Source organism: Halyomorpha halys, unplaced genomic scaffold, assembly GCF_000696795.3.
Source record: "Halyomorpha halys isolate HHAL.00 unplaced genomic scaffold, Hhal_1.1 Scaffold73.1, whole genome shotgun sequence".
Lineage (NCBI taxonomy): Eukaryota > Metazoa > Arthropoda > Insecta > Hemiptera > Pentatomidae > Halyomorpha > Halyomorpha halys.
In genome coordinates this window covers 787,536-800,877 of record NW_027104949.1, presented here as the reverse complement: position 1 = coordinate 800,877, position 13,342 = coordinate 787,536, and the positions used below count along the sequence as shown (strand labels likewise).

The 13,342-nt window shown below is 32.2% G+C and overlaps 1 pseudogene; it reads right to left on the bottom strand.

The window, feature by feature from the left end:
- Positions 1–8,670: 8,670 nt before the first annotated feature.
- On the bottom strand, positions 8,671–9,618 carry LOC106692820 (alpha/beta hydrolase domain-containing protein 17B pseudogene; annotated as a pseudogene).
- Positions 9,619–13,342: the final 3,724 nt, after the last annotated feature.

Sequence of the window (13,342 nt, the reverse complement as noted above, 5' to 3'; positions counted from 1 at the left end):
TATGAGATCATTCATCAATATTACCTATTGCCCACAACTGTGTGGCAGATTGTAATATCTATCAATAAATAAATCTATCAAATAAAAAAAAAAATTTACATCATAACCTAAATAATTCATAACAATGAAAATCTTAAGGGGTGAATATCTCCTAAACAAAGCGTTTGGGGACATACCTTCTAAGGAAATAGTTTTTCTTGTTTTGAGGTCCTTAATTCATATTTCCACTTTGGCCTCTTGACCCTGAAACAGCCTGTATATGAAAAAGTAAATTAATGTAAAATAAAATTGAACTTGGCATGAATAATAGTAACTAGCTTAATTTAAATAATAAAACAACTAATTATAAAGTATGAAATTAGTTTTAAACTTTCATAAAATTAATTTAAAACATACATGAAATTAATTAATAAATAGTTAATTTAAGAAACATTTCTGAAATATTTTTTTCTTATCTTTACAACTTTTATTCGCACCTGTAAAATAATTAAAATCAGCAATAAGCTGTACTATTCAGGCATGAGGGAGACAGCACCCAGTGGTGCATCCTCTTGACGTTCAAGAAAATTATTTGCTCAGCCTAAGAGGTCCCTCATCCAACTCCTCTTCAGTCTATGCAGAGTTACATCCAGGATGTGATTTATCGCCATCTGTCGTACAATTGTATTGATGTGGCCATATAATTCATCGTAAATCATACAAATGTGGTTTGTTGGAATGCATATGTTGATGTGAATGATCGCGTTTGAAACGTATGCCAGTATAAAAAATTGCGATTGAAAGGTTAACATTCTTTGAATCTGTGTCCTTTTAGCCGGTCCATAAATTTGGCAGGTGTAAGTGAATGTAGGTTTTACTAATTAACTGTATACGTTATGTTTCTGTCTGAGGGAATATTCAGAATGCCTGTGTGTAATATAATATAATATAATAATATAATTGTCTCAGTTGGAAACTTATCTGTTTACGTTTTGTCTTGACGTGTGGACTCATCTCAACCTTCTGCCATGAGTAAATCCTAAATAATTTACAATGTTTGTTTGTGATATAAGGTCTATGTAAAATGTTATCTTTATTTACATTAATCTTTATTTACCATTACATATACCAGGTTTGTATCTTGACTAGACTATGTTGCAGTGTTAGTCATTGTGAAACTATTAAAATATATGAACAGAAATTATTAAAATAAGGGAATTTTTTAATAACTTAAGAAATCAATTTAAAATATCTATCTAAATTCCAATAAATCCCATCAAATCACCTTTACCCTTCGTCGTAAACCTACTTACTGCCCTATAGATTCATTTAATGATGTTACTCTTACCCCTGTCGAACAGATCCGCTACCTTGGACTACATTTGGACAAGCGATTAACCTGGAATCCTCACACCAGACTGAAAAGACAGTCGATTTCGACTATTACAGCACTTACTAGACAAACTGTCTAAACTTGCAACACATTACAAAAGACTGATCTACATGACTGTAATAAGGCCAATCTGGACATATGGAGTTGAGATTTGGGGATCCACTAAACCTTCGAATTCCTCTCGTATTCAATCCTTACAATCCTTCGTAAAATCCTCAATGCTCCTTACTTTGTCACAAATAAAATCATACATAAAGACCTTAATGTTCCCTATGTAACCCATCTAGCCCGAACCAGATATCACTCCTTCCATTATAAGCTCTCTAACCACTCAAACACCCTAGTTTCTAATCTTGCATCCTCTTCTATTCCTGACAATCCTCCGAGGCGCCTGAAAAGAAGATGGCCACGAGACCAGCTAATATAAAATGTCATTAGAGTGTTACTAATGGGTAGTTTCTCTACACGCCTGTAACACTCTAATTTAACATAGATCAGATTTACTAAATATATTATAATGAACAGTTAAAAATAGCAATGAACAAATATTAAAAAAAAAAATCTATCTAAATTTAAAAGAACTAGAACAAAGAACGAACCCAAATGAATAAATGACACAACTTTTTATATTTATCACATACTCCAATGTTTTCGTCTTGTCTTAGACAATGTTGATCTTTGCGATGGAACTATTGGGAATCGCTTGAGTATGAACTTTCTCATAAATTCAAAAATGTCTCTAACAATAATACTTGTACCCCCCTGACGAAATAAGTAATTGAATACATACATAGAGGTAACAGTAATCATACTTTTTTTATTTTCAAAACCTCTTTATTCATAAATATATATACAATACGGATTTATATGTACAATAATATAATATAAATACATTTTTACAATTTTTCTTGTTTTGCCTTACGGCATTATAAGATTAGCAAAAACATAGTCCGCTGAAGGCGGTTTTACATTTTGTGGCTCTATAGCCGGGGGCTTACAAGCAATAATCATACCGGAGAGCAACGGTCCTATATCACTTTTGAAATATTAGCTTAAAACGGGAAGAGCAAACTTTAAAATAGTTTAATCAACCAATTTTTAAAAAGTGCTTGAAATTGAAAAAAAAGCGTGAAACCCTCCACACCCGCCCTCCAAAATGGTAGCCTGACTTTTTAAACAGATAATTATAGCGAATAGGTTGGTCGATATGCGACGTGTCACAATCTCACTAGAGATCATAAAACAAAAAATGTAATCCTTCCCCACCGGACCCGCCCTACTAAGACCTCCGGAGAGCAACTGTCCTATATCACTTTTGAAATATTAGCTTAAAACGGGAAGAGCAGACTTTAAAATAATTAAATCGAACAATATTTAAAAAGCGCCTGAAATTGAAAAACGGCATGAAACGGGCTATCGAGGCCCTACTAAATGTAGGGGAATTCTCTTGCATTGCAAATTCTTATTTTAACTTACCTTTAAAAGAAGATGGCCTCGTGACCTTATCTTGCAAAATGTTTTTAGAGTTCTACTACTGGGTAGTTTCTCTACATCCTGTATCATATCATTATGTCATTATGATCAAATTTACTGGTTGTATTTTTGTATACAGTTGTAAATATCAATAAATAAATAAAAAAAAAAACATCAACTTACCTATACATGGAAGAATTAGAGTTTTCGACGGAAATAAGGTTTTGAGGTACCCTGAGTAAAAAAAAACAAAAAAAAAACTAGTCTCGCTAAACGGTCTGTGTGTAAAAACTAGCTGAAAAACGAACAGAAATTAGATATTTAGGTTGTTATATCCCTGGAATTTTACATTAAGTTTTCCGTTAATATCGACTAACTGAGTGGGAAAGACCACTCTATAGAATCGATTTATCATATATTTTTCGATTTTCTAAAATTATTTTGATTGAATCACTATTGAATTTAACTTATTTCGGGCATTTTCTCACTCTACATTGGTTTTAGTTATGATAATTAAACTAACGACTAAATTACTTATACTGAACTAATTGAAATAGGAAAATAGAGGATAAAGGTTCTACTGAAGAGAACAGAACTGACTATTGCGTCATCCTATTCGTTCTAGTCTGTTGGGATTCACAGTTTATGAAGAATTTTCTCTTCCGCTCTCACCGCTTCATTTGGCATCACGGTCGCTTTATAATTGATTAAGAAGAATTGCGGAGGTTTACATCAGCGGTGAACGTTAAGCGAGCTGGAGGGATCATATGAATACTGAATCAAGAATATAAAAAAGGTATTAAAATATTAAATGCTAGTAATGAAAGTGAGATTAAAGGAATCCTTAAATCTAAGGGGAGCTTAAGGGATACTTACAGAGACCACGTAGTTAAATTAAATGGTTCTACTATCTTCTTGGTTGAATATTTCCTTTTGCCGCTTCTTAGCACATTTGATTTAGTGCCACCTACGCTCTATAATTGATTATTGGTTTGTCTTTTATAGCTTTATAACAAGATGAATATACGTTTATATACTGTTCTATAATTAGTTAACAATATTGAACCCGAAGGTTCAATGCCGATACCACTAATCGCTACATACATCTGACAATGACGTACCTGCAGACCTAACTCTACAAAATCAGTCTTAAGCCAATCTATGTTTCGGTCTATCTCTCGGATGCTTACGATTCAGCGCTTAATAACATTTTACAGATCGGTTCGTTATTAAGTCCCACAACCTTAAACGCCTATCTTATACGCAGCAATGCTATAATTTGAATTCTGGAAGATTATTGATTGACCGTGAGTATAGATGAATGGAATATGGTCCGGGTGCGGTAAAAAAAAAAAAAAAACTCAAATAGTAGATAATTACACTATTTTATTGATCCAACGTTTCGCCCCACGTTGCAGGGCTTCGTCAGGGCTAAAAAAGATACAAACACCATAGTTACAAAAAGGAAAAAAAGAAAAAAAAAACATAAGTGTAAAATAACAGGGGTATAAAATGTAAAAAAGTAAGATATAATAAGAAAAATTAAAGGTTGTAAATAGTAAATGAAAAGGGTAATAGTAACAGATAGATAAGAGAAGAAATATTAAAGAAAGTGACGGCAGTGAGAATTTAGAATGTCATATCATTTATTCTTTATGTCATATCTTTTATTCTTGTTTTTCTAATTTCTCACTTTTTTTTTTTCTTTTTTGTATTCACTATCCTTTCTGTTTTATTTATGTTCATGTATCTATCTTTTAATTTATATTCATGTGTTATCTTCTTAAGTGTACTTATAATGTTATCAAGTTACTTATAACAATAAAATCCTAGCGAACCTAATGGTTCAATTCCGATATCGCCAATCGTTCTCTTTGTAAATCTGTGCAGTTGCACCGCTATATCAGTCTTAAGGCAGTCCTCCCATCTACTTCTCGGTCTTGTATTGGGACGTTTACCCGTCAGTTCATTATTTATTAACATTTTAGGGATACATTCGTTACTATGTTCTATAACCTGTCATTCCCATCTTTTCTGCCATAGTGCTATAATTTGCATTATATCAATTTATATATAATTTTTACACTTTCTTGAGACTGATTACTATTGTTTAAATAAAATGAATTCTATCCAATTTTAATCTAAAAATCATCTATATTTCTTCATAAGTCCGACGTTTCGTCCGCAAGGACAATTTTAAATATACTTTTTGAACCAGATACAATTTAAAAAACTTTATGCAGTCTATTCTGCCCAGGTCAGTTATTTCAGTCCACCATTACCCAATTTTGTCAATTATTCATATTAAATTAAAACTTTTAATCACAGTTAATTTTCTCTATTTTATTTCATCACAACAATATTTGTCTATGTTGTGGTTCTAAAATTGTATTTAAGATTGTCCTTTCCACTAAACCTTCGAATTCCTCTCGTATCCAATCTTTACAATCCAAAATCCTTCGTAAAACCCTCAATGCTCCTTATTTTGTTACTAATAAAACCATCCATAAAGACCTAAATGTTCCTTATGTAACCTATCTGGCCCGAACCCGATATTAACATTTAATAAACATTTAATAAACTCCCTAACCACCCAAACCCACTAGTTTCTAACCTTGCTTCCACTTCCATTCCTGGAAATCATCCCAGGCGCCTGAAAAGAAGATGGCCTTGTGACCTTATATTGTAAACTGTTTTCTGGGTAGTTTCTCTACATCCTGTATCATATCATTATGTCATTATGATCAAATTTACTTGTTGTATTTTTTACACAGTTGTAAATATCAATAAATAAATTAAAAAAAAAAAGATTGTCATTGAGGATGACCAAATTGGGCAAAACGTCGGTCTTATAAAGAAATATAGATGGTTTTGAGATGGATAAAATGTATTTTATTGTAATATATGTGAAGATTGAATTATATCTTTGCTAGGTGCAGCTCCCTCTCTTCAGCGGTAGCCTTTAAAACTCATATTTTTTCGGTCCGAATATTTTACGTAACATATTATTTTCGAAAACCTTAAAGGGTTGTTCTTCTCTTACTGAAAGATGCCATGTTTAGCATCCATAAAGAAGAGTGGTAAGGATGATAGTTTTGTAATTCTAACATGTAATTTAGAAATTGAAAAATAACAATTCAATAAAAAAATTTTGAGGTTAAAAAACTTCCACTTTGATTATAATTTATTATAAATTAAAATATTGTAGCACAAGGTTTCGGGACTACTGTCCCATATTTATGTACTTTAAAAACCTACAAACAACAATAATCCACCATAACAATCTTCATCTATGTGAATTACAATTATATTCACCTCATAATCAGTCGAAAATTTGAATTTCATAAAGGTAATCATGTCATATCTACATTGCTTTAGACTGCCCTTTTTTTTTATCATTACTCATTGGTGCATTCTTCTCCTCTCATTAGCATAACTATTGCTTATATTTCTTGCTACCTCTTTGGATCTTATCTCATGTCCAGTGTGCTGTTTGGTTACCTCCCTATTTATTTGTTCCACTTTGTATTTTAAATTAAACTTAGTGATTTTTTTCTATACCCGTTTATTTCTTCTGATTTTTATGTTTATATGTTGAGTCTATTTATAATGTCGGCGTAATGTGTATTTAAGTGTTTAGTGTCAGTTTTGTATGTTTTTTGTTATATGATGGCTTTCAGAAATTTTCTGCTTCTTGTGTTTTGTGCTGTATCTATCATTTTAGGGTTTTCAAAGTTGAATTCATGGTTCAATTTTATGCTGTGGCAGGCCAGAGCTGTGCAATTTATATTTTTAACATTTCTACAATTGGTTGCATGTTGCTTGACTCTAGTTAAAAATAACAAGTATTTTCCCGCCTATAACCCCGCTTATATTTTCTCATCAATTTCGTTTTTGTCTAGTTACCATTGAACCTAAATACCTAAACCTATCTACCAGTTCAAATATATACTGTGGTTTAGGTCAGAAAATAATTTCTTTTTCCCTCTTATTAAAGTATATCTGTAAGGGATCCTTAAATAAAATCATAACATAAAGTAAATTCCTGCTGCTGACAGAATGGTTTGATATTTTCTTTACCTTCATACAGCCTTTTGTCACTTTTCTTCAACTGAATATTTTTTTTATTATAATAATTTATTCCCGTTTTCGCACAACAATTTAGTAATGTAATTCCTAATTAATTGGTAAATAATTAATATTCCAGTAATTAATTGGATCAAACATAGGTTAGTCTTTAGGAACTATTGTAGATTATCTTTACAGATGACGTCCATCGCGATTACTGTTGACAAAACTTTTGATATAATCAATTCAAAACTCAAAAATAATCAAGACACAATAATATACCAGAACGATGTTTTAGCGCTCTATAATTAAAACCTTTGGTAATTTTAGTTTAGAAAAATTACAGAAGACACTTATAAAACGAAAAAAAAACAGAGAAGTAGATTTAGTACCACAAAGTATAAATACCTTAACAGACGGAAAATGTACAAGAAAGTTGAGATTAAATAAAGGTCATGAGAAAGTAAATATAAAATTAATAATGATAATTTTAAAATAAACATCTGGGATGTTTTATAGAATATCATTTTTCTTTTTAATTTTTTTCAACATTTAAATAATAGAAAACAGAACGACAACAATTATTTCTTAATTTTATTTCCTATAAACGATTAACCTGGAATCCTCACACCAGACTGAAAAGACAGGAAACTGCAAGTTGATTTCGACTATTACAGGACTTACTAGACAAACGTTCTAAACTTCCAACACATTACTGATCTACATGATACATAAGGCCAATCTGGGTATACGGAGTTAAGCTTTGGGCCTCCACTAAACCTTCGAATTCCTCTCGTATCCAATCCTTACAATACAAAATCCTTCGTAAAATTCTCAATGCCCTTTACTTTGTCACAAATGAAATCATACATAAAGACCTCAATGTTCCCTATGTAACCGATCTAGCCCGAACCAGAAATCACTTCTTTCATTACAAACTCCCTAACCACTCAAACCCCCTAGTTTCTAAACTTGCATCCTCTTCCATTCCTGACAATCCTCCGAGGCGCCTGAAAAGAAAATGGCCACAAAACCTGCTAATGTAAAATGTCATTTGAGTGCTATCAATGGGTAGTTTCTCTACACGCCTGTAACACTCCATTTTAACTAACATCAAATTTACTAATTGTATTATATAATATAGAGTTGTAAATTTCAATAAAGATATTAAAAAAAAAAAGATTTTATAACCTTAAAAGTTGTTTATTCATTATATACTAACATGTTGATGTTGAAGTGAAAAATCACCTTCCTTTAGAATATTATCAATAATCTATATTTGCTTATAAAACGGTTTCGGTTTTCCTAATATTCTTTATTGTTGAGCATATTCATTTATTTTTTAAAAATGTGGCTGAAGGTTACATAATTAAATAATTATAAATTATAAAACGACATTGTTTTTATAAAATTATAATTCCACGTTGTGTTATAATTTTTAATTATTTAACCATAAGACAAAAACATGAAGAAGAAATGGATGTACTAAGATGGGGAAACCCGAAACGTTGTGCAATAAAATATTAATAATGTTCTGAAGGATATATTTTTTTTTTTATCTTCCAGCATTCAAAATCTTATTATAAAAAAAATATTTCATTTATGACCGATTTACAGACAAATACAAAATGTAACACCTAAATTTATCTGCTGGTACACCAGTCCCCTAACTAGTGAAATGAAAAATATAATAAACATTTTTTTTTAGAATTCTTTATTTTTTATAGCTCAGAAAACTCTTTTTTGCTTATCACTTGTTAAATAAAAAGATTCATCTTTCTGAGATAATCAATCTTCGCTTTTAAATTCACTTTGGAATGGCTAACTCCTAAATCCTCAGTGGCGAACTTCCTCATCCTTTTCAAATAATCCAAGTTGAATTGAATGTCTTCGTGCCCAGCTCCCTGGACCCAAAGAAAGTCTATACGACCAGGATACTGTTTGTAAATCGAAACGGAGTGTGAGAGATTTATGACCCTGTCATTTACACCGTGTATGACGAGGATGCGGGAAGTCACCTTGGACAGCTTGTTGATGCAGTGGAACTGTTGACGACTACGTGAATGTTCGAAGTTGACGATGGCCACGTTCTTAGCGGAGGTCAGCGGAGAGAGGAGGATCACTGCAGCAGGTTTCTTCTTCGCGGCCAACTCGATGGTCGGGATGGTCCCTAAGCTCCTTCCGTAGAGGATGATCTGCTTTTCCAGGAAGCCGTAGTGAGTACTCAGATGATCCCAAGCGCAATGGATGTCTGCTACTAGGTTCTTCTGAGAGGGCTTGCCTGAACTGGCACCGTACCCAGAGTAGTCGTAGGCGAAGATATTGCAGTCTACCAGAAGACCAAGCCTTAGGCAGAAGGGAAGGTCCGTTCCCATGTCGGTGCAGCTCCCGTGGGAGTAAAGGATAGTATACTTGGCGTCCGGGATAGGCTTGAACAGCATGCACGCTATCTTGTTTTCTCTGCTCGTAGTTGCCAGGCTGCATTCGATCATCTTCTCCCACGATTCGTAAATCGAACCGAGATGTTTTTCATTGTAAATCATGCAGTGTTTACCTTCTGCATCAGCGCTGAACGAATACGTTGGTGGAGGTGGCTTGAAGATCTCCTTCGGGATAGTCTTGACGGGAAACAAAGAGTCGCGTGTAGAACAGATCAGCCCCTTGAGGCAGCATTCCCTGTCCTCTTCGTCAGAGCTGTAAATCATAATGTATTCAAAACTTAACTAGACTACGGTAAAGGTTACTTACTATATTATTGCATTCCAAAGAGGTTTTAATAGATCAATATGTACTTAATAACATTAATAGAAGATTTTTATTATCGAATTCTTAATGTTACCAACTCAAATAAGAGATGCATTGTGTGATAAAAGAGGAAATTATTTGTGAAACAAGATATCTCTTTAATATATTCTTTAAATCCGATATTACAAGTTTTAAAAATAATATGTAGGAAATGTCTTTTTTTTTTAAACAATAATATTTTGATTTTACATAATGGTGAGTTGGAGGTAAAACGACAATGATAGCCGCCCGACACAATCTTTTTCCTAATGGTAAGAAAATTAAAGCTAATATTTTCAACGCCAGTAGCAGATCTGACAAGAGCCCTTTTGATGATAGCAACTATGGTTTCATGTTCAAAAACAACTAAAAATATTTTAATATAGTTAAATAATAACATACAAAAAGGTAAAATAAGGTAGTATTAAAAATGTGTAAAAATAAGTGAAAAGAGTATTATATACCAATGATAGAAAATAAAAAATGATGTGAATATAAAAAATTGAAGGTTAATAATGAATAGAAGATGTAGTAACTCGTCAAAATAGAAAAGCAGATATGAGAAAAGAAAATTTAACACAATAAAATACAGAAAACAAAGAAGTGAGTTGAGATTAAGTAAGGATCGTCAAAATATTGACGATTGTCACGAACTATACAATTATTGTACCTAAAAAAAATTTGGTGATCTATATAAAACAGTTGTTATCATTATCTAATTATCCTGTATTTTCAGGTCTACACCTTTTATTTTATATTTTTTATTTACTTCTTTTGCTATTATTGTTGTTATACCTACACTGTATTCATTTTATTATCCTAACCATATTTTCTATCGGTACATATTATTAGTTACGTATTCCATCATTCAATTTATTATTAAGTTTTCCCTAAATTAGAAAATGCTTATATTTATTATTATTATTATCATATTTTAATATCTCTTTCTTGTATTCTTTTACGTTTGTCATGAAAATTTTATATCTCTTTCCTTTTTACGCGACTTAATAGAAATAAAACTTAAAAATACAGAATAATTAAATGATAACAACTGTTTTTGTACAGAACGTGACAATAGTAAAATGTTAATAAAATGCTTCTAATTTTTTCTTTACTCATTTATTATTTTTAATAATTTTATTTATAGTCATTCTTGCTCTACATTATTACTTATTACTGGTTACTTATTTATTATTATTATTATTATTTTTACGTTTATTTATTCTTTTTCCACCCTTGAAAGGTGTAAACCTAAAAATGCAGAATAATTGGATAATGATAACAATTGTTTTGTATAAATCGCCCCAATTATTTTTAGATGTAATAATTGTATACATCATGACAATCGTCAATATTGTTACGACCTTAACTTAATTTCAACTTACTTTTTTATTTTCCGTCTTTTATATATTCTTATCATTGTTTATTATATTAATTTTCTTTTCACATATTTTTAACCCTATCTTTATTTACCTTTTTGTATCTAATTAGATTCTTTTTAGATCTGCAAGCCGTTTTTGATTCAGTCCCAAGAGTTTAATTATGGAATGCATTGAAGGCAAAAAAACGTCCCTTTAGAACTTATAGAAGCCATAAAATCTTCGTATGAGGACTCAAAGGTTAAAGTCAGGATAAATGGAAAGGAGTCTGGGAGCTTTGATATGAAGCCAGGTGTCAAACAGGGAGATAGTCTAAGCCCTCTTCTCTGATGAACGAGGTATTGAAAATATGTAAAAGAAGGAGGACATGAACAGTAGTAGGGAAATGAAACTTGAGAACAGTTCTTGCTCAGAAACTTCTCTATGCCAATGATACTGTGCTCATAGCGGACTCCGTCCAAAATCTTCAGCAAGCTGTAGTGGAACGGGAATCGGAGCTGCAGAGAAGAGGCATGATGATAAATACAAGTAAAAGCAAAGTCAATTAAATTGGACGAGAACCTAAAGAGGTACAGATTACTTACAGAGGACGAATCATAGAGGCAAAAGAAGATTACACCTACTAGGTACAGTTATTATCAGAGATGGTAAAATTCAACAAGAAATATCTAATAGGATTAAAAAAGCAAATACCATTTATTAGTAGATCTAAAATACAGTTGTTGTAAAGCGTGAAGTTGAGAGAAAAGTAAAACTTTTATATTTTTGATGCAGTTTATCATCCAACCCTACAATACGGAAGTAAGAGCTGGGTCCTCGGGAGATTGAGGAACAGAATCACCGCCTCAGAATGGAAATATCTCAGTAAAAGTAGCCGGCCGAATACAAAGAGATCACTTTAGGAATGCCAAATGGATGAAGACCGTGGACCGCGAAAATTCTTCGAAGCTAAACCAACTGGCTAAACACCAAGAGGAAGGCCAAAGATGTCGTGGCAGGAAAATGGGAGAGAAGAGAGGAAAGATGTTGGATTCCATAGGGGCATTGGCAAGGGACCGGGGCAGATGGAACGCTTGGATCGAGGCACCTCCACGCTGAGAAGCACTCAGGAGGAAGAAATAGAAGTCCAAGTATCTAATTATTATACTATGTCAAAATATTTCGAGTTGTTTTTGTATCTTTTTAGCCCCAATGAAGTTCTACAAAGAATGGTGAAACGTTGGCAAAATAAATAGTTGGTAACTATTTTTGTTCTCTTTTGACCGTACCCATGACCATCTTGTTCATAATTTATAGTAATGTTTATTTCTAAGTTTATTTTTTTAGTATTTTCTATTTCTTTTTATGTTTCTCTGAATTAAGGTTGTTATTTACGTGAGAGGCCTCTGGTTCGGAGCCCGTGGAACTATTCCCAGCACAACTAAGAGCTTCATGGAGGAGCTCGGGGTCGATGTCCAGGACGTGGCTAGGATGACAGAATATAATACTTGACTCCCTTGGAATCATCCACTACCATATGCATGGAAATTAATGAGTAGGGGAGTTATCCAGAGGAGGGATGGCATGCATGCATCGCATGTCTTATTTGTTGTCTTATTTATCTATTACTTTATTATTTTTAATATTCTAATATTTATTATATAGGGGAATTTGTTAATAAATGAAATAAGGGTTGTAAAATAGAAGGGAAAGAAAAAAAGGAGTAAATTGAAAAGCTTGTATTTAGTTTGTAGACTGGTATTAATTGTAAAAGAATACTGTGAAAAAAAAATAATGTTATCTTTCTATTATATTGTATCATATAAAAATATGTAATTTATATATGTCCGATCACGGATTGATCAGTATGCTGTGTAATGTGGCAACCCGATGTATTTGAGCAGCATGAATGAATAAATTTCTTTCTCTTCTTCCTTCTCTCTCTCTTGGCTTTTCATCTCTGATCAAGGCTTGAAATTTAAGTCGAAACCACGGTGTAAAAAAAAAATTTTATTTATTTGTGTATCTTTGCTGACCGCATCCCCTCCCTCCTCCGATTACCTCCTACAATATATTATATTGATGTATAGCTTTTAACTTATATTTGTTTTTTTTTTGTTTTTTTAAAATAATTTATTGATATTTACAACTGTATACACATATATACAACAAGTAAATTTGCTGTAGGTGACATAGTAACATGATAAAAACATGTGGAGAATCTACCCACTGATAGAACTCCAATAACATTTCTAGAGAAGAAGATCTCGAGGCCATCTTCTTTTCA